Raw genomic sequence first — 26,073 nt, forward strand, 5'->3', positions numbered from 1 at the left:
GGAGAGGAGGGTTGCCGATTAACAGATGCTAATCGCTCAATTGGAGCGATATTTCGACACAATTTTAAGTTGCGTGTTTTCCGGGCGGCCCGAAACTTGCCGTTGAAAGCGAGGTGAGAACACCATGGCTGATTCAATCTCTTGGAAATACTGCCACAAATACTCGGCATTCACCACTGCTTCCTCACCTGCTCGTGGGAAAGGGTTTGTTCACAGTACTTTAGCTGAGAAATTGCTTTCTACACTTTGGAGCTTTTCTGAATCACATCAGGATGGCTGGCGCCTTGGCTGCCTTAGATTGAATCTCGGACAAGGAGCAATGTGACCAGCGCTGGCAGCATCATCAGAGGGGGGAGCGGCTCACAGGAGGCACGACAACAACATCAACAACAACTTGTATTTATATAGCACCTTTAACGTAGTAAAACATCCCAAGGTGCTCCACAGGAACGTTATCAGATGAAAAAATATTGACACCGAGCCACGTAAGGAGAAATTAGGGCCGGTGACCAAAAGCTTGGTCAAAGAGGTAGGTTTTAAGGAACGTCTTAAAGGAGGAAAGAGAGGTAGCGAGGCGGAGAGGTTTAGGGAGGGAATTCCAGAGCTTAGGGCCCAGGCAACAGAAGGCACGACCGCCAATGGTGGAGCGATTATAATCAGGGATTCTCAAGAGGGCAGAATTAGAGGAGCGCAGATATCTCGGGGGGTTGTGGGGCTGAAGGAGTTTATAGAGATAGGGAGGGGCGAGGCCATGGAGGGATTTGAAAACAAAGATGAGAATTTTAAAATCGAGGTGTTACTTAACCGGGAGCCTGTACAGGGTCTAGAGACAGAGGCTGAGTTTCCTCGACATGTCAGTCACTGCAGTGTCTCAGGAGGCTCAGGTGGTCACGTCAGGGTGGGGCGAACATCCGCAGCCTCCTCGAAGCAGACCTGCTCCCTGCTGGACCTGGTGACCACATGTTACCAGTGGTTGTCAAAGTCACCGCCGCCCTCAGCCTTTTAGCCTCTGGATCCTCCCTCGGCTCTGCCGGAGACATTTGCCGGATCTCCCAGCCAGCAGATCTCCCAGCCGGCGGATCTCCCAGCCGGCAGATCTCCCAGCCGGCAGATCTCCCAGCCAGAGGATCTCCCAGCCAGTGGATCTCCCAGCCGGCGGATCTCCCAGCTGGTGAATCTCCCAGCTGGTGGATCTCCCAGCCAGAGGATCTCCCAGCCAGTGGATCTCCCCGCCGGTGGATCTCCCAGCTGGCAGATCTCCCAGCTGGTGGATCTCCCAGCCAGCAGAACTCCCAGTCGGCGGATCTCCCAGCTGGTGGATCTCCCAGCCAGTGGATCACAGAATCACAGAATCACAGAAACCCCACAGTGCAGATAGAGGCCATTTCGGTCCATCGAGCCTGCACCGACACATATCCCACCCGATCCCCGTAACCCTTACACCAACACATATCCCACCCTATCCCCGTAACCCCACATATTTAATCCCCCTAACACTAAGGGTCAATTTATCATAGCCAATCAACCTAACCCGCACATCTTTGGACTGTGGGAGGAAACCGGAGCACCCGGAGGAAACCCACGCAAACACGGGGAGAATGTGCAAACTCCACACAGACAGTCACCCGAGGCCGGATTCAAACCCGGGTCTCTGGCGCTGTGAGGCAACAGTGCTAACCACTATGCCACCGTGCTCCAGCTGGTGGATCTCCCAGCCGGCGGATCTCCCAGCCGGCGGATCTCCCAGCTGGTGGATCACCCAGCAGGCGGATCTCCCAGCTGGCGGATCTCCCAGCTGATGGATCTCCCAGCCGGAGGATCTCCCAGCCGGCCGGCCACACATGCATAAGACAGGTGACTGATGGCTTGTTTGCCAGGGTCGGTAATTATGTGAACTTCACCTGTGATGACGCCAGTCAGAATGAGCCAGTGCCCGGGTTTGTGGCTCTGGCTGGCTTCCCACATGTACAGGGCATCAGTGCCTGCACACAAGGGGCAATCCACACACCCCAGGTCAACCAGCAGTATTCGTCAGCCGCAAGGGCTTCCACTCTATCAATGCGCAGCTGGTGTGCAACCACAAGACAATATTTCTGCAGGTGTGTGCAAGATTCCCAAGGAGCTGCCATGATGCTTTTATCCTGCGGCAGTCCAAGTTCCCTGACGTCTTTGGACCTGCAAGCACACTGAAGGGGTGGCTGCTAGGAGACAAGGGATACCCACTTCAAACTTGGCTGATGACACCTGTCAGAAACACAACCAATGAACACCTACAGCGCTACAATGAATGCCATATGACCACTAAATATGAGATCGAACAAGCCATCGGCATGCTGAAGATGTGCTTCAGGTGCCTGGACAGATCTAGAGGTGCCCATCAGTGCGCACCATCCAGGGTCTCCAGAATGGTCGGGGTGCGTTGCGCTCGGCACAACATTGCGCAGCAGCGAGGTTTAGATCTGCAGGGGGGAAGAAGGCACAGAGCTCAGATCCTCTTCGGACGATTCCACGGAGGAGGAGGAAGATGAGGAGCAGGAGGAGGAAGGTGATGAGGGCACTGCAGCACCAGCTGCTCACTTTGCTGCCCAGGATGCCAGGAATGCCCTTATTAATGCAAGGTTCATAGAAACATAGAAGATAGGAGCAGGAGTAGGCCATTTGGCCCTTCGAGCCTGCTCCGCCATTCAATGCGATCATAGCTGATCATCCAATTTCAGTACCCTGTCCCTGCCTTCTCCCCATACCCCTGGATCCCTTTAGCCTTAAGAAATATATCCAACACCTTCTTGAATATATTTACTGAATTGGCTTCTACTGCCTTCTATGGTAGAGAATTCCACAGGTTCACCACTCTCTGGGTGAAGAAATTCCTCCTCATCGCTGTCCTAAATGGCCTACCCCTTATCCTTAGACTGTGACCCCTGGTTCTGGACTCCCCGACCATCGGGAACATCATTCCTGCATCTAGTCTGTCCAGTCCTGTCAGAATTTTATAAGTTTCAATGAGATGCCCTCTCATTCTTCTAAACTCCCGTGAGTACAAGCCCAATCGATCCAATCTCTCCTCATACGTCATTCCTGCCATCCCAGGTATCAGCCTGGTGAATCTTCGCTGAACTCCTTCCATGGCAAGAATATCCTTCCTCAGATAAGGCGACCAAAACTGCACACAATACTCAAGGTGTGGTCTCATCAAGGCCCTGTACAACTGCAGCAAGACATCCTTGTTCCTGTGCTCAAACCCTCTTGCTACGAAGGCCAACATACCATTTGCCTTCTTAACTGCCTGCTGCACCTGTATGCTCACTTAGGCTGCACAGTGGACTGAAGTCAGAAGCACATGCAACAGCTACTCTGCCCCCCCAATGCCACTGACACAAAGTCATCCTGCATCAACCAACCACCCCTTGCACATCCTCCATTGGTTCCCATCAATTCATGTCTGCACATTCTTCATCAAACAAGTTAAAAGGCGACTTGCCACCCAGCATCCAAGAATGGGCAAGACAGGAAAGTTTTGCAAACTAATAACATTTATGTAATTCTACTAAACAGGAACTTCACAACATAACATTTTCTCAGACACCTTGTTGAAGTACAAAACGTACTCTTCCTTTTCCTAACGCTCCTACGTGGTGCATCCCCTGTGGCTTCACCAGAGGCAGTGGCCGGCTGCTCACATCCCTGCCCCGACTGCTGAGATGCTTTTAGCCAACACCCTCTGGGTTCTGGAGCCCCTGAGGGCCCCGCCAAAGACTGCTCCACCTGCACCTGTGCAGGAGCAGGCTCAGCCATCGGGAGGCGAGGCAGCATGTGGGCTACTGACCCAGGGGGTGGGGATCAGCTGGTGAGAAGTGGAAGCGCTTTGAGTGGAGTCCCCACTTCCATGACCCCTTTCGCCATCATCCCTCTCCTGGGCCAACTGCACTTTACTGCTACCACTCTGCTAGAGAGCAGCTTGGTGGAGATCAGAGCGGCGTTGCGAGGCTAAGAGAGGGTTGATGAGGGCAATGTGGTTGATGTAGTGTGCAGGAATTTCCAAAAGGCGTTCGACAAAGTGCCACATAATAGGCTTGGCAGCAAAGTTGAAGCCCATGGAATAAAAGTGACAGTGGCAGCATGGATACGGAATTGGCTAAGTGACAGGAAACAGAGAGTAGTGGTGAACGGTTGTTTTTCGGACTGGAGGAAGGTATACAGTGGTGTTCCCCAGGGGTCGGTACTAGGACCACTGCTTTTCTTGATATATATTAATGACTTGGACGTGGGTGTACAGGGCACAATTTCAAAATTTGCAGATGACACAAAACTTGGAAGTATAGTGAACAGTGAGGAGGAGAGTGATAGACTTCAGGAAGACATAGACAGGCTGGTGAAATGGGCGGACACGTGGCAGATGAAATTTGAGAAAGCAGTTAAAAAGGCTTACGAGATCCTGGGCTTCATAAATAGAGGTATAGAGTACACAAGTGTGGAAATTATGATGAACCTGTATAAAACACTGGTTCGGCCCCAACTGGAGTAGTGTCCAATTCTGGGCACCGCACTTTAGGAAGGATGTGAAGGCCTTAGAGAGGGTGCAGAAAAGATTTACGAGAATGATTCCAGGGATGAGGGACTTCAGTTACGTGGATAGACTGGAGAAGCTGGGGTTGTTCTCCTTGGAGCAGAGAAGGTTGAGAGGAGATTTGATAGAGGTGATCAAAATCATGAGGGGTCTGGACAGAGTAGATAGAGAGAAACTGTTCCCATTGGCAGAAGGGTCGAGAACCAGAGGACAAAGATTTAAGGTGATTGGCAGAAGAACCAAAGGCGACATAAGCGAGTGGTTAGGATCTGGAATGCACTGCCTGAAAGGGCGGTGGAAACAGATTCAATCACAGCTTTCACAACAGAGTTGGATAATTATCTGAAGGAAAAGAATTCGCAGGGTTACGGGGAAAGGGCGGGGGAGTGGAACTAGCTGAAGTGCTCTTGCAGAGAGCTGGCACGGGCTCGATGGGCTGAATGGCCTTCTTCCGTGCTGTAACCATTCTATGATTCTAAGGCTAAGGTATCTGTCATCGTATTAAAGATGGCAGACATCTTGGCATCCAGAGTCTGCACGGCCATGGTCAAGGTGGGCATGGACTTGTGTGATTGCCACGTGTGATGTTCCCCTGAGTTGGCCACTCTATCCATGCAAGAAGACATCATCGCAACACCCTGCGACATCATCCCACTCATACTTGAGGCGGACTCCTCCATTCTCGCTGCAATCGTGATCAGTGTGCATGGAAGGCCTGTCAGTACATCGCACATTCTCTGCTGCTCAATGATTCTCCTTTTCATCGACCGCCCCCCGGGGTACAGCACCTGTGTCCAGCTGAGCCGAGCTTGGAGAGCGACGCGGACTCTCCACAGCTGTCCCTGACTCCACCATCTGCTCTTGTTCACTTGTGAAGTCTGAGTCACCAGGCAGAAACCCAACGATCTGCCCAACTGGTCCAACCGAAGTGCGAGTATCTGAGCTGGTGCACGATAAGCATGAGGTCTGTGCCGGTGCATCCTCATAAGGGATCAGCTCCTCTGAGGAATCACCGTCCACGAGGTCCATGGACTCCTGCTGTACGTGTCTAGGCCCTGGCGGAGATTAAAAACTATGAATTAGTACCGGCATGGTAAGAGGGTCGCAACTTATCATTATGAAGATGATCATATTTCACTCGCTGTTGAAATCCAGTCAACATGACTGAGTGCCGTATGACATGTGGGTCGCTGATATTTGATTGTGTCACCAGGGAGCTCGAGGTCCCCTAGAGGTCCCCTAGAGGACACCAAAGCACCACTGATCTTCAGCACCTCGTCCTCTGCATTCATCAGCTGTGAGATCTGTGGAGACCCACCTCAGGCTCAATCTCTCCCTCTCCCTTATCTTCTGTGCTCTCTATTCCTGCAACAGGGGAAAGAACAGACCTATAAATTGAGTGTAATGGCACGTGTTCACTCGATGTATGCAGTGCATTTGGTGAGGGTGACTATCGGGGAGAGGCATGCCATTGCATAAGGATGAGGGTGAGTGGCAGCGATGGATGGATAGACGGGGATGTGAGGAGGTGCATAGAAAGAGAAGGACGGGTGCGTGTGCAAGGTAATTTGGTGTGAGGAGTGATGTGAAGAATTAGGCTTGAGTGAGGGGGTGGGGTGATGAGCACAGCAAGATGTAAGTGAATGTGCCGCTGTACTTACCTTTCCTGACCTGGTTAAGACATTAAAACACTTCCTGCACTGAATCCAGGAGCGTGGCACCATGTTCCTGCTACTGATCTGCTGGGCCATCTCCAGCCAGGCCTTCTTTGTGTCAATAGCAGGTACTGGGGAAGAGTAGCTCTCTCCAGCTCCTCACAGCCCCCCAGCAGCACAATAAGGGAGGCGCGGCCTTTGAGCGTCCGGAATCTATGGTCACACCTTATCGTCTCTTGCTTCCAACTCCAAACTCCTCCTAATACTATATTTGGGTCGGCCCTTTAAATGCTGGAGTTGGGATCGCGTCCCGCGGGTCCTCATCACGCCCGCTGCCAGGTAATCAACGCCATACCCGGAAGTAAAATGATAATGAGGCGGCTGTGTTAAAATGCCACTGACAGACGCACTGAACTTACTAAAATAAAAACAGAAACTGCTGGAAATACTCAGCAGGTCAGGCAGAATCTGTGCAGTGAGAAACAGAGTTAACGTTTCAGGTCGATGACCCTTCGTCAGAACTGGAAAAAGTTGGAGATGGAACAGATTTTTAAGCAAGAGTGGGGCAGGGAGAGGGGGGAGGGGAGGAAAGAACCAAAGCGAAGGTCTGTGATAGGGTGGAAGGCAGGAGAGATTAAATGACAAAAGGGATGATGGTGCAAGGCAGAAGGAGGTGGTAATGGGACAAGTTAAGAAACAAAAGATGGGTCTAGAGGAGGTGTAAATGGCAATGGCAGAATCATCAACGGCTGCCATGTGTGAGCGAGTAAAAAAAAATAGGGGCCGGGGTTATGGTCTGAAATTGTTGAACTCGATGTTGAGTCCAGAAGGCTGTAAAGCGCCTAATCGAAAGATGAGGTGCTGTTCCTCGAGCTTACGTTGAGCTTCATTGGAACTGTGCAAGAGACCGAGGACGGAGAGGTCAGAGTGGGAGTGGAGTGGAGAATTAAAATGGCAGGCGACCGGAAGCTCAGGGTCACCCTTACGGACTGAACGGAGGTGTTCCGCAAAGCGGTCACACAATCTGCGTTTGGTCTCCCCAATGTAGAGGAGACCGCATCGTGAGCAGCAAATACAGTATACTAGATTGCGAGAAGTACAAGTAAATCACTGTTTCACCTGGAAGGGGTGTTTGGGGCCCTGGACAGTGGGAAGGGGGGAAGTAAAAGGGCAGGTGTTGCATCTCCTGCGCTTGCACGGGAAGGAGCCGTGGGAAGGGGAAGGGGTGTTGGGGGTGATAGAGGAGTGGACCAGGGTGTCTCGGAGGGAGCGGTCCCTACGGAATGCTGAAAGGGGAGGTGAGGGGAAGATGTGTTTGGTGGGGGGATCACGCTGGAGGTGGCGGAAATGGTGGAGGATGATCAGTTGAAAGTGGAGGCTGGTGGGGTGAAAGGTGAGGACAAGGGGAACCCTATCGTGGTTCTGGGAGGGAGGGGAAGGGGTGAGAGCAGAAGTGCGGGAGATAGAACAGACACAGTCAAGGGCCGTGTCAACCACGGTAGAGGGGAATCCTCGGTTGAGGAAAAAGGAAGACATGTCGGAAGCACTGGTATGGAAGGTGGCATCGTCAGAGCAGATGCGGCGGAGACGGAGAAACTGGGAGAATGGAATAGAGTCCTTGCAGGAGGCGGGGTGGGAGGAAGTGTAGTCCAGGTAGCTGTGGGAGTCAGTGAGCTTGTAGTGAATGTTTGTCAATAACCTATCCCTAGAAATGGAGACAGAGAAGTCGAGGAAGGGAAGGGAAGAGTTGGAGATGGACCATGTGAAGGTGAGAGAAGAGTGGAAATTGGAAACAAAGTGAATGACATTTTCTGGTTCAGGGCGAGAGCAGGAAATGGCACCGATACAGTCATCAATGTACCGGAAGAAGGGTAAGCATTCTCCAAGGTGGCCTTCGAGACACACGACAACGCAAAATCGTCGAGCAGAAACTGATAGCCAAGTTCCGCACCCATGAGGACGGCCTTAACCGAGATCTTGGGTTCATGTCACGCTACATGTAACCCCACCTGATGCAGGGTCATCCAGACTCGAGTCGACATTGGCTTGTTCTCTCTACACAGATGCGGCTGGACCTGCTGTGATTTCCAGCCAAAAAAAATGTTTTTTGTCTGTTTTTTTGTTTTTCATACAGACCCCAGCATCTGCAATATTTGACCCCTTGTGACCCCACCTCATTGTTCTTTGATGTAATGTTTCCCTGACTGACCTGTTTGGACACCATTCACACCTTTGACTGCTGTGATTATCTCTCTGCCGAGGCGCAATAAATGGCAGTTGGAAAGGTTACCTGTAAACATCTGACATGATTCTCTGACTATATAAGCTGTGTCTTTATGCATTTCTCCACTTCACCTGAAGAAGGAGCAGCGCTCCGAAAGCTTGTGATTTCAAATAAAGCTGTTGGACTATAACCTGGTGTTGTGTGATTTCTTACATTTGTCCACCCCAGTCCAACTCCGGCATCTCCACACCCTGGAAGAAGGGGTGAGGGAGGGGACCTGAGTAGGACTGGGACAAAGAATGGAGGAAGTGAGTGGAGTCAAAGGAGAAGTTGTTCAATGTGATAACATGTTCAGCCAGGCAGAGGAGGGTGGTGGTGGATGGGGACTGGTTGGGCCTCTGTTCAAGGAAGAAGTGGCCATCCTGGTGGGGGATTGAACGTCCATCGTGAAAAGGAGGCGGTTGGGGCCAGGAAACTGGAAACTGTTAAAGTGACGGAGGGCATCGGAAGAGTTGCGGATGTAGGTGGGAAGAAACTGGACAAGGGGAGAAAAATTGGAGTCGCAATAGGAAGAGATAAGTTTCAAGGAGCAAGAACAGGCTGAAATGATGCGTCTAATAGGGCAGTCCTGTTTGTGGATCTTGGGCAGGAGATGGATGCGGGCTGGGTGGGGTTGGGGAACTATGAGGTTGGCAGCCATGGAGGGAAGATCTCCAGAGGAGGTGAGGTCAGTGACAGTCTTGGAAACGATGGCTTGATGTTCGGTAGTGGGGTCATGGTCCAGGCAGAGACAGGAGGAGGTGTCAGAGAGTTGGCGTTAAGCCTCTGCTAGGTAGGGGACGCTTCCCATGCAAAATCAGACCCCCTCCACAACACCCTCCCTCCCCGCTCCCAACAGGCCTACGAGTTAATAGCAGGGCCATTGTTGCAGCTATTTCTGCCCCCATCATTTGTGGGACAGCTTTAAGAGAGAGCACGGGCTCTTTAAGGGCTGCTGCTCATGAAATCTTGCCAATTATCCCTACACACACTGACCCTAACCCTAACCCTAACCCTGACCTTGACCCTAACCCTAACCCTAACCCTGACCCTGACCCTAACCCTAACCCTGACCCTGACCCTGACCCTAACCCTAACCCTAACCCTAACCCTGACCCTGACCCTAACCCTAACCCTAACCCTGACCCTGACCCTAACCCTAACCCTAACCCTGACCCTGACCCTAACCCTAACCCTAACCCTAACCCTGACCCTAACCCTAACCCTAACCCTAACCCTAACCCTGACCCTGACTCTAACCCTGACCCTGACCCTGACCCTGACCCTAACCCTAACCCTAACCCTTGTATTACAGAGTGAGGTCAGTCCATTTCCCTGCAGGCACTGGACAACATAAAAGATAGTAGCAGGAGTAGGCCATTCGGCCCCTCTAGCCTGCTCTGCCATTCAATGCGATCATGGCTGATCATCCAAGTTCAGTACCCGGTCCCTGCTTTCTCCCCATATACCTTGATCCCTTTAGCCTTAAGAAATATATCCAACTCCTTCTTGAATATATTTAATGAATTGGTCTCTACTGCCTTCTGTGGAAGAGAATTCCACAGGTTCACCAACCTCTGGGTGAAGAAATTCCTACTCATTTCTGTCCTAAAAGGCCTACCCCTTATCCTTAGACTGTGACCCCTGGTTCTCGATTCCCCGACCATTGGGACCATCCTCCCTGCATCTAGTCTGTCCAGTCCTGCCAGAATTTTATAAGTTTCAATGAGATCCCCTCTCATTCTTCTAAACTCCAGCGAGTACAAGCCCAATCGACCCAATCTCTCCTCATACGTCATTCCTGCCATCCCAGGTATCAGCCTGGTGAATCTTCGCTGAACTCCTTCCATGGCAAGAACATCCTTCCTCAGATAAGGCGACCAAAACTGCACACAATACTCAAGATGTGGTCTCACCAAGGCCCTGTACAACTGCAGCAAGACATCCTTGTTCCTGTACTCAAACCCTCTCGCTATGAAGGCCAACATAACATTTGTCTTCTTAACCGCCTGCTGCACCTGCATGCTTACCTTCAGCGACTGGTGCACAAGGACACCCAGGTCTCGTTGCACTTCCCCTTCTCCCAATCTATTGCCATTCAGATAATAATATGCCTTCCTGTTTTTGACATCGAAGTGGATAACCTCACATTTATCCACGTTATATTGCATCTGCCATGCTTCTGCCCAATCACACAACCTGTCCAAATCATCCTGTAGTTTCTCGGCATCCTCCTCACAGGACACACGCCCACCCAGCTTTGTGTCATCTGCAAATTTGGAGATATTACATCTAGTTCCCTTGTCTAGATCATTAATATATATTGTGAATAGCTGGGGTCCAAGGACCGATCCCTGCGGTACCCCACTAGTCACTGCCTGCCACTCGGAAAAAGACCCGTTTATTCCAACTCTTTGCTTTCTATCTGCCAACCAGTTCTCTATCCAAGTCAATACCTTGCCCCCAATCCCATGTGCCTTAACTTTACATGCTAATCTCTTATGTGGGACCTTATCGAAAGCCTTCTGAAAGTCCAAATACACCACATCCACTGGTTCTCCCTTATCTATTTTATTAGTTACATCCTCAAAAAATTCCAGTAGATTAGTCAAGCACGATTTACCTTTTGTAAATCCATGTTGACTTTGTCCAATCCTGTCACTGTTTTCCAAGTGCTCTGCTATTACATGTTTTATAATGAACTCTAGCATTTTCCCCACTACCGATGTCAGGCTTACCGGTCTGTAATTCCCCGTTTTCTCTCTACCACCTTTTTTGAATAGTGGGGTAACATTAGCTACCCTCCAATCCATGGGTACTGTTCCAGAGTCCATCGAATGTTGGAAGGTGACCAGCAATGCATCTACTATCTCCAGGGCCACTTCCTTAAGTACCCTGGGATGTAGATTATCAGGCCCTGGGGATTTATCGGCCTTCAATCCCATCAATTTCCCTAACACCATTTCCCTACAAAAACTGATTTCTTTCAGTTCCTCGCAAGGGAGTTTGCTAGTGCTGTTGGGAAGGATTTAAACTAGTTTGTCAGGGGGCTGGGAACCTAAGTGTGGGCCCAGAACTGAGAGAAACAAAGCTGGAAGTGCAAGTTGGAAAAGTAGTCAGCAAAACTAGTAGGGAGCAGAAACAAAGGCCAACAGTAAAGAGGGTCAAAGTGCAGAAAAATATTAAACAGGCAAAGTTGAAGGCACTTTATCTAAATGCACTTAGCATTCGCAACAAGATGGATGAATTAATGGCACTAATAGAAGTAAATGGGTATGATGTAATTGCCATTACAGAGACATGGTTGCAGGGTAACCAAAGCCAGGAACTGAATGTTCCAGGGTACTCAACATTTAGGAAGGACAGACAAAAAGGAAAAGGAGGTGGCGTAGCGCTGTTAATAAGGGATGAGATCAGTACGGTAGAGATAAAAGATCTTGGCTCGGCAGATCGTGATGTAGAACTGGAATCAGTTTGGGTGGAGCTAAGAAACAGCAAAGGGCAGAAAACATTGGTGGGAGTTGTGTATAGGCCACCAAACAGTAGTGGTAATGTAGGGCACAGTATCAATCAAGAAATTAGAAGTGCATTTAACAAGGGCAATACGGTAATCATGGGGGACTTTAATCTACATATTGACTGGGCAAATCAAATTACCACTAATGGTGTGGAGGACAAATTCTTGGAATGCATGTGAGATGGTTTCCTGGATCAGTATGTGGAGGAACCAACCAGGGAACAGGCTATTCTGGATCTGGTACTGTGTAATGAGAAAGGGCTAATCAATAATCTTGTGGTAAAGGGGCCTTTCGGGACAAGTGACCATAATATGATTGAATTTTACATTAAGTTTGAGAGTGATGTAGCCCAATCTGAAACTAAGGTCTTCAATCTAAACAGAGGAAACTACAAGGGTATGAGGGACAAGTTGGCCATGGTAGATTGGGAGACTACACTAAAAGGTATACAGTGGCTAACATTCAAGGAAATAATGCATAATTTGCAACAAACATATATTCCTCTAGGGCATACAAACCCAAAAGGAAAAGTGATCCAACCATGACTAACAAAAGAAATTAAAGCCAGTATTAAGTCAAAGGAGGAAGCTTATAAAGTTGCCAGAAAAAGCGGTCAGCCTGAGGATTGGGATCTTTTTAGAAATCAGCAAAGGGGGACCAAGAAATTGATAAAGAAAGGGAAAATGGAATATGAGCACAAACTAGCGAAAAATACAAAAACAGATTGTAAAAGCTTCTATAGGTATGTGAAAAGGAAAAGACTGCCGAAGGTAAATGTAAGCCCTTTACAGTCAGAGACGGGGGAATTTATAATGGGGAATGAGGAAATGGCAGAGAAATTAAATAAATACTTTGTTTCTGCCTTCACGGAGGAAGACACAAAAAACCTCCCAGAAATACGAGAAAACCAAGGGTGTGGCGAGAATGAGGAACTTAAAGAAATTATTATTGGAAAAAAAACAGTACTAGCAAAATTAATGGGACTTAAAGTCGACAAATCCCAAAGACCGGATGACCTACATCCTAGGATTTTGAAAGAGGTGGTCATTGGGATGGTGGACGCATTGGTTGTCATCTTCCAAAATTCTATAGATTCTGGAATGGTTCCTGCAGATTGGAGGATAGCAAATGTAACCCCGCTATTTAAGAAAGGAGGGAGAGAGAAAACGGGGAACTACAGACCTGTTAGCCTCGATAAGGTCCCACACAAGAGGTTGGTGAACAAAATTAGGGCACATGGAGTGGGGGGTAATATACTAGCATGGATTGACAATTGGTTAACAGACAGAAAACAGAGAGTAGGGATAAACAGGTCTTTTTCAGGAGGGCAGGCTGTGACTAGTGGGGTACCGCAAGGATCGGTGCTTGGGCCCCAGCTATTCACAATCTATATCAATGATTTGGATGAGGGGACTAAGTGTAACATTTCCAAATTTGCTGACGACACAAAGCTAGGTGGCAGTGTCAGTTGCGAAGAGGATGTGAAGAGGCTTCAAGGGGATCTCGACAGGCTCAGTGAGTGGGCGAGAACATGGCAGATGGAATATAATGTGGATAAATGTGAAGTTAGCCACTTTGGTAGTAAAAACAGAAAGGCAGAGTATTTCCTAAATGGTGAAAGATTGGGGAATGCAGATGCTCAAAGGGACCTGGGTGTCCTTGTACATGAGTCACTGAAAGTGAATGTGCAGGTGCAGCAAGCCATTAGGAAGGCAAATGGTATGCTGGCCTTCATTACAAGAGGATTTGAGTACAGGAGTAAAGAAGTCTTACTCCAATTATATAGGGCCCTGGTGAGACCACACCTGGAGTACTGTGTACAATTTTGGTCTCCTTACCTAAGGAAGGATATACTTGCCATAGAGGGAGTGCAACGAAGGTTCACGAGATTGATTCCTGGGATGGCGGGACTGTCGTATGAGAAGAGATTGAGTAAACTAGGCCTGTATTCTCTTGAATTCAGAAGAATGAGAGGGGATCTCATTGAAGCATACAAAATTATTACAGGGCTTGATAGGGTGGATGCTGGGAGAATGTTTCCCTTGGCTGGGGAGTCTAGAACCAGGGGCCACAGCCTCAGGATAAAGGGTAGGCCATTCAGGACTGAGATGAGAAGAAATTTCTTCACACAGAGGGTGGTGAATCTTTGGAATTCTCTACCCCAGAGGGCTGTGGAGGCTCAGTCATTGGGTATATTCAAAACAGAAGTCGATAGATTTCTGACTAGTAAGGGCATCAAGGGATATGGCGATAGGGCCTGTGAATGGAGTTGAGGCAGAAGATCAGCTGTGATCTCATTGAATGGCGGAGCAGGCTCGAGGGGTTGAATGGCCGACTCCTGCTCCTATTTCTTATGTTCTTATGTTTTTATGTACTAACACTAACCTTAACACTAATACTAACCCTATCACTTGCATCCAATGCTATCACTCCTTGCACCTGGCCTGATATTTGCCTTGGAATGAAAAGTATTCCATCCCCAGCACTGATGTCCCTCATTTCATTGAAATCAAAAGCCACACAAATACAAAAGTTTATTTTTCATTCTGGTTTTTTTGCTTCACTGGGACCAGGCTGGGAGGTGAGCAGATCGCACAGGAAGAGTCCGAGGTGAGGGTATGGCTGGGGTGAGATCCACTGCTCTGCCAAGAGAACATTTCATCTACATTCTTGTCCAATTTGGGTTGGCCAATTTTCTGCATATATCCTGTCGTTCTGCAAAAAAAAACCTGCCGATCCCTGCACTATCCGGGGTTTATTTTGCACTATCCGGGGTTTATTTTGCACGATCCCTGCACTATCCGGGGTTTATTTTGCACTATCCCTGCACTATCCGGGGTTTATCTTGCACTATCCCTGCACTATCCAGGGTTTATTTTGCACGATCCCTGCACATTCCGGGGTTTATTTTGCACGATCCCTGCACTATCCGGGGTTTATCTTGCACAATCCCTGCACTATCCAGGGTTTATCTTTCACTATCCCTGCACTACCAGGGTTTATTTTGCACGATCCCTGCACTATCCGGGGTTTATTTTGCACTATCCCTGCACTATCCGGGGTTTATCTTGCACTATCCCTGCACTATCCGGGGTTTATTTTGCACTATCCCTGCACTATCCGGGGTTTATCTTGCACTATCCCTGCACTATCCAGGGTTTATCTTGCACGATCCCTGCGCTATCCGGGGTTTATTTTGCACTATCCCTGCACTATCCGGGGTTTATCTTGCACTATCCCTGCACTATCCGGGGTTTATTTTGCACGATCCCTGCACTATCCGGGGTTTATTTTGCACTATCCCTGCACTATCCGGGGTTTATCTTGCACTATCCCAGCACTATCCGGGGTTTATCTTGCACTATCCCTGCACTATCCGGGGTTTATCTTGCACTATCCCTGCACTATCCGGGGTTTATCTTGCACTATCCCTGCACTATCCGGGGTTTATCTTGCACTATCCCTGCACTATCCGGGGTTTATCTTGCACGATCCCTGCACTATCCGGGGTTTATTTTGCACTATCCCTGCACTATCCGGGGTTTATCTTGCACTATCCCTGCACTATCCGGGGTTTATTTTGCACGATCCCAGCACTATCCGGGGTTTATCTTGCACTATCCCTGCACTATCCGGGGTTTATTTTGCACTATCCCTGCACTATCCGGGGTTTATCTTGCACAATCCCTGCACTATCCGGGGTTTATCTTTCACTATCCCTGCACTATCCGGGGTTTATTTTGCACGATCCCTGCACTATCCGGGGTTTATCTTGCACTATCCCTGCACTATCCGGGGTTTATTTTGCACTATCCCTGCACTATCCGGGGTTTATCTTGCACTATCCCAGCACTATCCGGGGTTTATCTTGCACAATCCCTGCACTATCCGGGGTTTATTTTGCACAATCCCTGCACTATCCAGGGTTTATCTTGCACTATCCCTGCACTATCCGGGGTTTATTTTGCACTATCCCTGCACTATCCGGGGTTTATCTTTCACTATCCCAGCACTATCCGGGGTTTATCTTGCACTATCCCTGCACTATCCGGGGTTTATCTTGCACAATCCCTGCACTATCCGGGGTTTATCTTTCACTATCCCTGCACTATCCGGGGTTTATCTTTCACTATCCCTGCACTATCCGGGGTTTATTTTGCACGATCCCTGCACTATCCGGGGTTTATCTTGCACTATCCCAGCACTATCCGGGGTTTATCTTGCACTATCCCTGCACTATCCGGGGTTTATCTTGCACTATCCCTGCACTATCCGGGGTTTATCTTGCACTATCCCTGCACTATCCGGGGTTTATTTTGCACGATCCCTGCACTATCCGGGGTTTATCTTGCACTATCCCTGCACTATCCGGGGTTTATCTTGCACTATCCCTGCACTATCCGGGGTTTATTTTGCACGATCCCTGCACTATCCGGGGTTTATCTTGCACTATCCCTGCACTATCCGGGGTTTATTTTGCACGATCCCTGCACTATCCGGGGTTTATCTTGCACTATCCCTGCACTATCCGGGGTTTATTTTGCACGATCCCTGCACTATCCGGGGTTTATCTTGCACTATCCCTGCACTATCCGGGGTTTATTTTGCACGATCCCTGCACTATCCGGGGTTTATTTTGCACTATCCCAGCACTATCCGGGGTTTATCTTGCACTATCCCTGCACTATCCGGGGTTTATCTTGCACGATCCCTGCACTATCCGGGGTTTATCTTGCACTATCCCTGCACTATCCGGGGTTTATTTTGCACGATCCCTGCACTATCCGGGGTTTATCTTGCACTATCCCTGCACTATCCGGGGTTTATTTTGCACTATCCCTGCACTATCCGGGGTTTATCTTGCACTATCCCTGCACTATCCAGGGTTTATTTTGCACTATCCCTGCACTATCCGGGGTTTATCTTGCACGATCCCTGCACTATCCGGGGTTTATTTTGCACGATCCCTACACTATCCGGGGTTTATTTTGCACTATCCCTGCACTATCCGGGGTTTATTTTGCACGATCCCTACACTATCCGGGGTTTATTTTGCACTATCCCTGCACTATCCAGGGTTTATCTTGCACTATCCCTACACTATCCAGGGTTTATCTTGCACGATCCCTGCACTATCCGGGGTTTATCTTGCACGATCCCTGCACTATCCGGGGTTTATCTTGCACGATCCCTACACTATCCGGGGTTTATCTTGCACGATCCCTGCACTATCCGGGGTTTATCTTGCACGATCCCTGCACTATCCGGGGTTTATCTTGCACTATCCCTACACTATCCGGGGTTTATTTTGCACTATCCCTGCACTATCCGGGGTTTATTTTGCACGATCCCTGCACTATCCAGGGTTTATCTTGCACTATCCCTGCACTATCCGGGGTTTATCTTGCACTATCCCTGCACTATCCGGGGTTTATTTTGCACTATCCCTACACTATCCGGGGTTTATCTTGCACGATCCCTGCACTATCCAGGGTTTATCTTGCACTATCCCTGCACTATCCGGGGTTTATCTTGCACAATCCCTGCACTATCCAGGGTTTATCTTGCACTATCCCTGCACTATCCGGGGTTTATCTTGCACTATCCCTGCACTATCCAGGGTTTATTTTGCACGATCCCTACACTATCCGGGGTTTATCTTGCACTATCCCTGCACTATCCGGGGTTTATCTTGCACAATCCCTGCACTATCCAGGGTTTATCTTGCACTATCCCTGCACTATCCGGGGTTTATCTTGCACGATCCCTGCACTATCCGGGGTTTATCTTGCACTATCCCTGCACTATCCGGGGTTTATCTTGCATGATCCCTGCACTATCCGGGGTTTATCTTGCACTATCCCTGCACTATCCAGGGTTTATCTTGCACTATCCCTGCACTATCCGGGGTTTATCTTGCATGATCCCTGCACTATCCAGGGTTTATTTTGCACTATCCCTGCACTACCGGTGTTTATTTTGCACTATCCCTGCACTACCGGTGTTTATTTTGCACTATCCCTGCACTACCGGTGTTTATTTTGCACTATCCCTGCACTATCCGGGGTTTATCTTGCACTATCCCTGCACTATCCGGGGTTTATCTTGCACTATCCCTGCACTATCCGGGGTTTATCTTGCATGATCCCTGCACTATCCGAGGTTTATTTTGCACTATCCCTGCACTATCCGAGGTTTATTTTGCACTATCCCAGCACTATCCGGGGTTTATTTTGCACGATCCCTACATTATCCGGGGATTATTTTGCACAATCCCTGCACTATCCGGGGTTTATTTTGCACTATCCCTGCACTATCCGGGGTTTATTTTTCACGATCCCTACATTATCCGGGGTTTATTTTTCACGATCCCTGCACTATCCGGGGTTTATTTTTCACGATCCCTGCACTATCCGGGGTTTATTTTTCACGATCCCTGCACTATCCGGGGTTTATCTTGCACGATCCCTGCACTATCCGGGGTTTATTTTGCACGATCCCTACACTATCCGGGGTTTATTTTTCACGATCCCTGCACTATCCGGGGTTTATTTTGCACTATCCCAGCACTATCCGGGGTTTATCTTGCACAATCCCTGCACTATCCGGGGTTTATCTTGCACGATCCCTGCACTATCCGGGGTTTATTTTGCACAATCCCTGCACTATCCGGGGTTTATCTTGCACTATCCCAGCACTATCCGGGGTTTATCTTGCACAATCCCTGCACTATCCGGGGTTTATCTTGCATGATCCCTGCACTATCCGGGGTTTATCTTGCACTATCCCTGCACTATCCGGGGTTTATCTTGCACTATCCCTGCACTATCCGGGGTTTATCTTGCATGATCCCTGCACTATCCGAGGTTTATTTTGCACTATCCCTGCACTATCCGAGGTTTATTTTGCACTATCCCTGCACTATCCGGGGTTTATTTTGCACTATCCCTGCACTATCCGGGGTTTATTTTGCACTATCCCTGCACTATCCGGGGTTTATCTTGCACTATCCCTGCACTATCCGGGGTTTATTTTGCACGATCCCTACATTATCCGGGGATTATTTTGCACAATCCCTGCACTATCCGGGGTTTATTTTGCACGATCCCTGCACTATCCGGGGTTTATTTTTCACGATCCCTACATTATCCGGGGTTTATTTTTCACGATCCCTGCACTATCCGGGGTTTATTTTTCACGATCCCTGCACTATCCGGGGTTTATTTTTCACGATCCCTGCACTATCCGGGGTTTATCTTGCACGATCCCTGCACTATCCGGGGTTTATTTTGCACGATCCCTACACTATCCGGGGTTTATTTTGCACGATCCCTACATTATCCGGGGATTATTTTGCACGATCCCTGCACTATCCGGGGTTTATTTTGCACGATCCCTACATTATCCGGGGTTTATTTTGCACGATCCCTGCACTATCCGGGGTTTATTTTGCACGATCCCTACATTATCCGGGGATTATTTTGCACGATCCCTACATTATCCGGGGATTATTTTGCACAATCCCTGCACTATCCAGGGTTTATCTTTCACTATCCCTGCACTATCCGGGGTTTATTTTGCACTATCCCTGCACTATCCGGGGTTTATTTTGCACTATCCCTGCACTATCCGGGGTTTATTTTGCACTATCCCTGCACTATCCGGGGTTTATCTTGCACTATCCCTGCACTATTCGGGGTTTATCTTGCACTATCCCTGCACTATTCGGGGTTTATCTTGCACTATCCCTGCACTATCCGGGGTTTATCTTGCACTATCCCTGCACTATCCGGGGTTTATCTTGCACGATCCCTGCACTATCCGGGGTTTATCTTGCACGATCCCTGCACTATCCAGGGTTTATTTTGCACTATCCCTGCACTATCCGGGGTTTATCTTGCACTATCCCTGCACTATTCGGGGTTTATCTTGCACTATCCCTGCACTTTCCGGGGTTTATCTTGCACTATCCCTGCACTATCCGGGGTTTATCTTGCACTATCCCTGCACTATCCGGGGTTTATCTTGCACTATCCCTGCACTATCCGGGGTTTATTTGGCACGATCCCTGCACTATCCGGGGTTTATCTTGCATGATCCCTGCACTATCCGGGGTTTATCTTGCATGATCCCTGCACTATCCGGGGTTTATCTTGCACTATCCCTGCACTATCCGGGGTTTATTTGGCACGATCCCTGCACTATCCGGGGTTTATCTTGCATGATCCCTGCACTATCCGGGGTTTATTTTGCACGATCCCTGCACTATCCAGGGTTTATTTTGCACTATCCCTGCACTATCCGGGGTTTATTTTGCACAATCCCAGCACTATCCAGGGTTTATTTTGCACTATCCAGGGTTTATCTTGCACAATCCCAGCACTATCCGGGGTTTATCTTGCACTATCCCTGCACTATCCGGGGTTTATTTTGCACTATCCCAGCACTATCCGGGGTTTATCTTGCACGATCCCTGCACTATCCGGGGTTTATCTTGCACTATCCCAGCACTATCCGGGGTTTATCTTGCACTATCCCTGCACTATCCGGGGTTTATCTTGCACTACCCCTGCACTATCCAGGGTTTATTTTGCACTATCCCAGCACTATCCGGGGTTTATCTTGCACTATCCCTGCACTATCCGGGGTTTATCTTGCACTACCCCTGCACTATCCAGGGTTTATTTTGCACTATCCCTGCACTATCCGGGGTTTATCTTGCACTATCCCTGCACGATCCGGGGTTTATCTTGCACGATCCCTGCACTATCCGGGGTTTATCTTGCATGATCCCTGCGCTATCCGGGGTTTATCTTGCACTATCCCTGCACTATCCGGGGTTTATCTTGCACTATCCCTGCACTATCCGGGGTTTATTTTGCACGATCCCTGCACTATCCGGGGTTTATTTTGCACTATCCCTGCACTATCCGGGGTTTATCTTGCACTATCCCTGCACTATCCAGGGTTTATCTTGCACGATCCCTGCACTATCCGGGGTTTATCTTGCACTATCCCTGCACTATCCAGGGTATTTTTGAGCATATTGAAGATTTGCAACACGTTCCTTCTCAATCTTACTTCCTCGGAGAGGTTAGCCCGAGAATCAGCCGTCACTCCTCCCCACACCCTCTCATCCATCAATGTCTCATGGTCGAGCCGTCGCTGCATTACTAATGGGGCCTTGGTGATGAGTTATGCAGGGTTAAAATAAGCTGGTTAGACACAAAATCAAAGCTCGCTTTGCCCTCGAGATACATCCCAGTGCCTGATTAGCTTCCTTGCCAGCAGCATTATGTTGACGGGGTATTTTCAGTCAATGTTCGATAATCACACCAAAGATCTTTTAGTGCAGATTTACCCCACTGTTTGCACTTTTGCACTTTCTCCCACAAAGTTCATTATTTTACAACCATTCACATTACATTCCACCTGGGATTCCTCAGGCAGTTGCCCGGGACATTCTTCCAGATCCCTCCAATCAGACGAAAGCCCAAAAAAGTGGAAAAATTAACACTATTGTTCTGAGTGTTCCGTATGATGCAGTTGACTGGAGACTGACCTTTAACCTTTGCCAGTAGGCTGATAGACTTCGGGAATAAATCACGAGGGACGGATACTGAAGGGAACAATAAGAACAGGTTTGTTTCTGGAGAGAAGGGATAGAATGGCAGAAGTTGGTAAAGCTCCTCTCTCTCTCTCTCTCTCACTCGCGTACATTCCCAACTCCCTTCGTCACACCATTGGCAGTCTAGCCATCAGCCGCCTAGGTCCCAACCTCTGGAATTCTCTCCCTAAACCCACTCCGCCTTTCCACCTCCCTCTGTAAAAGGTACCTTTTTGAGCAAGCATTGGGTCGGTCTCTCCTCCTTTGCCTTGGCACCCTCACGCCTGCATGAAGAGACTTGGGACTTGGGGGAGAAATTGGGTGAGTAGCGCCACCTGTTAGCACCTAAAGAGGCAGTCGGTGGCTGTAGCGCCACTGGCTGCGCCTCCCGTGATATTCAGCAGGGGCGCTAATGGTGGCGTTAGGCATTTGCGCTGCGCCGCCACCGATGACGTCATCAGTGTGCGCAGCGCCCCATTTGTGCCCCGTTCGCGATATTTGGTAGCAAACGCCGCAGTTGCGCCGCTCGCTACCCGTGCCCGGTTCACGGGGCCTTACTGTGCCGGCAGCGGCGCAAGTTAAGGTGGAGGTGCGGGGCGGCCGCTTTTTGGGCGGCCGCCTACCAGCACGTCCGTCCCCGGCCTCCTGACCCCACCCCCCCGCGGCATTGCCGGCTGTTTCCCGAGAGCCCGGCACTACTCCTTGGTGCCGGGCTCATTTGCCGGCACTCGCGAGCGGGGATCGCGCTGCGATAATCAGTTTCAGCGCCCTAAGAGGGACGTGGAGCGCCTCGAGCCTCGCCCCGTGTCCCTCGAGGGGCAATGAAACTGAATTTCTGGCGAGCGGTATCACACCGATCGCTGCGCTAAATCCTGTGCTCCGCCGACTTTTGCGCCACTTTGGCGCCCCAACCCAATTTTCAGTCTTAAAGGGGCTATCTAAAGGCACGTCATTTTTATGGTGAGGGCTGAGATCTTTCAAAAATGGTTCACTTGTTGGGTCTCTGAGGAGAGATGAAGAAAGTTGGCCTTGTTTTCTTCAGCAAGGAGGAGACGTCGAGGTGATCTAATGGAAGCTTGAAGTTATCAAGGTGATTGGCAACATGATCCCAATGAATTGTTCCCTTTGGTTGATTCTGATCCCAGCAGACACCTGATAAAAATGAGGAAGTTGGGAATAAGGAAGCAAGTTGCGGGGGGAATCTTTTCACCCAAAGGGGAATCAACCTGTTGGAAAGTAAGCAGTGAGGAGGAAGCAGAGAGTCTGCAATGGGATATAGACAGGCTGAGTGAATGGGCAGGAAGGTGGCAGATGGAGTTTAATGGTAGGAAGAATGGAAAAGCAGAATATTTGTTTAAAGGTAAGAGAATATTAAAGATTGACATTCAGAGGGACCTGGGTGTCCTTGTACACGAATCACCGACAATTAACATGCAGGTACAGCAAGCAATTAGGAATGCAAATGGTATGTTGGCCTTTATTGCAAGGGGGTTAGAGTATAAGAGTGAGGAAGTCTTGCTCCAATTGTACAGGGCCCTGGTGAGACCACACCTGGAGTATTGTGCACAGTTTTGGTCTCTTTACCTAAGGAAGGATATACTTGCCATAGACGGGGAGCAACGAATGTTCACTGGATTGATTCCTGGCTTGTCCTGTGAGGAGAGATTGAGTAGACTGGGCCTTTACTCTCTGGAGTTTAGAAGAATGAGAGGTGACCTCATTGAAAATTCTTAAAGGGCTTGACAGGGTAGATGCTGTGAGGCTGTTTCCCCTGGCTGGAGTGTCTAGAACCAGGGGTCACAGTCTCAGGATAAGGGGTCAGCCATTTAGGACTGAGATGAGGAGAAATTTCTTCACTCAGAGGGTTGTGAATCTTTGGGATTCTCTACCCCAGGGGGCTGTGGATGCTGAGTCGTTGAGTATATTCAAGACAGAGGTCGATAGATTTTTGGACTCTCGGGGAATCGAGGGATATGGGGGAAAGGGCGGGAAAGTGGAGATGAGGTAGAAGATCAGCCATGAATTATTGAATGGAGGAGCGGGCTCGAGGGGCCGAATGGCCCACTCCTGCTCCTAATTCCTAAGTTCTGATGGGATTGACATTGAAGAAGACAGTGTAAATAGGGGTCAAGAGGCAAAGAGTGGGTAGATTTTCTGGTTGTCGTGGTAACAGGCACCAGATTGGAATGGGAGATTAAGGGCCGGAAAATCTGGGGGAGATCATCCTGCTGGTTCGAGTTGTTTTCTGCTGGTTTCAGAGAAAATTCCCCAGCAACAGAAAACACCATATAATTTACCTCAGGATGTGCCTCGGCAACTACTCTTGAACCTAGAAGGACAAGGGCAGCAGGCGCATGGGAACACCACCACCTCCAAGTTCCCCTCCAAGTCACACACCATCCTGACTTGGAAGTACATCGGCCGATCTTTCATCGTCGCTGGGTCAAAATCCCGGAACTCCCTCCCGAACAGCGCTGTGGGAGCACCTTCACCACACGGGACTGCAGCCGTTCAAGAAGGCGGCTCACCACCACCTTCTCAAGGGGCAACTAGGGATGGGCAATAAATGCTGGCCTTGCCAGCAACGCCCACATCCCATAAAAACGAATTTTAAAAAACCCCTCAGAATAAGACCTCACAGCATGAAAGGGTCAGACCAACTTACCACGAGGAGCAGAATAATACATTGTGCATCCTCCAAATAACCGTGAGCAACGGCAGGGGAGAGCCCCTCATTCATTTCAAAAATCGTAAGCAGTAAATTTACCTCCAAAAATTGCAAAAATAGCCAACCAGATCCAAGATAAAAAGAGCCATTCCACGGGACATAATTAGAGTGCAAAACGCTCATTGCTGTCTCCAGTGACAATCTGTCAGAACTCGGGGTGTGTTAAGAAAGTATTTAAATATCTGTCAGTATTTTCACATTCATTATTTCAAGGAGCATTCATGTGCTCAAAGCAGGGGAAAAAAATTATGCGTCAATGAGAGAGATTCATTAATAGTGAAAGAGCAGCGATGGTTCGTCTTGCTTGTGTGATGCATCACAGTGCCTACACTTGTGAGGGAGTTGACTCCTTCAGTGCTGTCCTAAACATGGCAGCTTGACACATTCACTGTAATTACTGCAGCAATCTTCATATCTCCATTGCTTTAAAATTGCAAAACACTGTCAAGCTTCTCAACATCTCCTTGAAGTGAGAGCTGCTCAGTGCATGTCAAAGTATGAAAGGGAATCGCAGCCATCAGCTGTTGTGAGCTCTTTCACTCCCTCTCGCACTTACTCCCACCGAATGGCCTACTCCTGTTCCTATCTCTATGTTTCTATGTTACACTTTCTCACACTCGAGTTGCATACTTGCTCAAGTTCTTTGCTGCAATGAAGGACTGAGGCCCACACTGAGGGGCCAGTGTACCTGAGAAGGGTCGACAAAGCCACGTTTGGCTAAACAGGTGGCTCACTGGGCAGCAGTCTCACCTCTGAGTCACAAGGCCGTGGGTTCAAGTCCCACTCCAGAGACTTGAGCATAAAGATCCAGGCTCACACTCCCAGTGCAGTACTGAGGGAGCCCTGCACTGTCGGAGGGACAGTACTGAGGGAGCGCCGCACTGTCGGAGGGGCAGTACTTAGGGAGCGCCGCACTGTCGGAGGGGCAATACTGAGGGAGCCCTGCACTGTCAGAGGGGCAGTACTGAGGGAGCGCCGCACTGTCGGAGGGGCAGTACTGAGGGAGCGCCGCACTGTCGGAGGGGCAGTACTTAGGGAGCGCCGCACTGTCGGAGGGGCAATACTGAGGGAGCGCCGCACTGTCAGAGGGGCAGTACTGAGGGAGCACTGAACTGTCGGAGGGGCAGTACTGAGGGAGCGCCGCACTGTCAGAGGGGCAGTACTGAGGGAGCGCCGCACTGTCGGAGGGGCAGTACTGAGGGAGCGCTGCACTGTCGGAGGGGCAGTACTGAGGGAGCGCCGCACTGTCGGAGGGGCAGTACTGAAGGAGCGCTGCACTGTCGGAGGGGCAGTACTGAGGAAGCACTGCACTGTCAGAGGGGCAGTACTGAGGGAGCGCCGCACTGTCAGAGGGGCGGTACTGAGAGAGCGCCGCACTGTCGGAGGGGCAGTACTGAGGGAGCGCCGCACTGTCGGAGGGGCAGTACTGAGAGAGCGCCGCACTGTCAGAGGGGCAGTCCTGAGAGAGTGCCGCACTGTTGGAAGGGCCGTCCTTCAGATGAGATGTTAAACCAACGTCTGCTCTCTCAGGTGGAAATAAAAGTTCCCACGGCCACTATTTCAAAGAAGGGCAGGGGGGAGTTCTCCCCGGTGTCCTGGGGCCAATCTTTATCCCTCAACCAACATCACTAAAACAGATTGGCCTAGAAATTCACTGGCCTTAGCGCCGCTTTTGAGGCGCTAGAGGGCCTAGCGCCGAAGTTATGGCCAGTTTAGAAATTGACAGGGGCCCTAA

The sequence above is a fragment of the Somniosus microcephalus genome, chromosome 11, assembly GCF_052327205.1.
Source record: "Somniosus microcephalus isolate GS21.2 chromosome 11, FLI_Smic_1.0, whole genome shotgun sequence".
Lineage (NCBI taxonomy): Eukaryota > Metazoa > Chordata > Chondrichthyes > Squaliformes > Somniosidae > Somniosus > Somniosus microcephalus.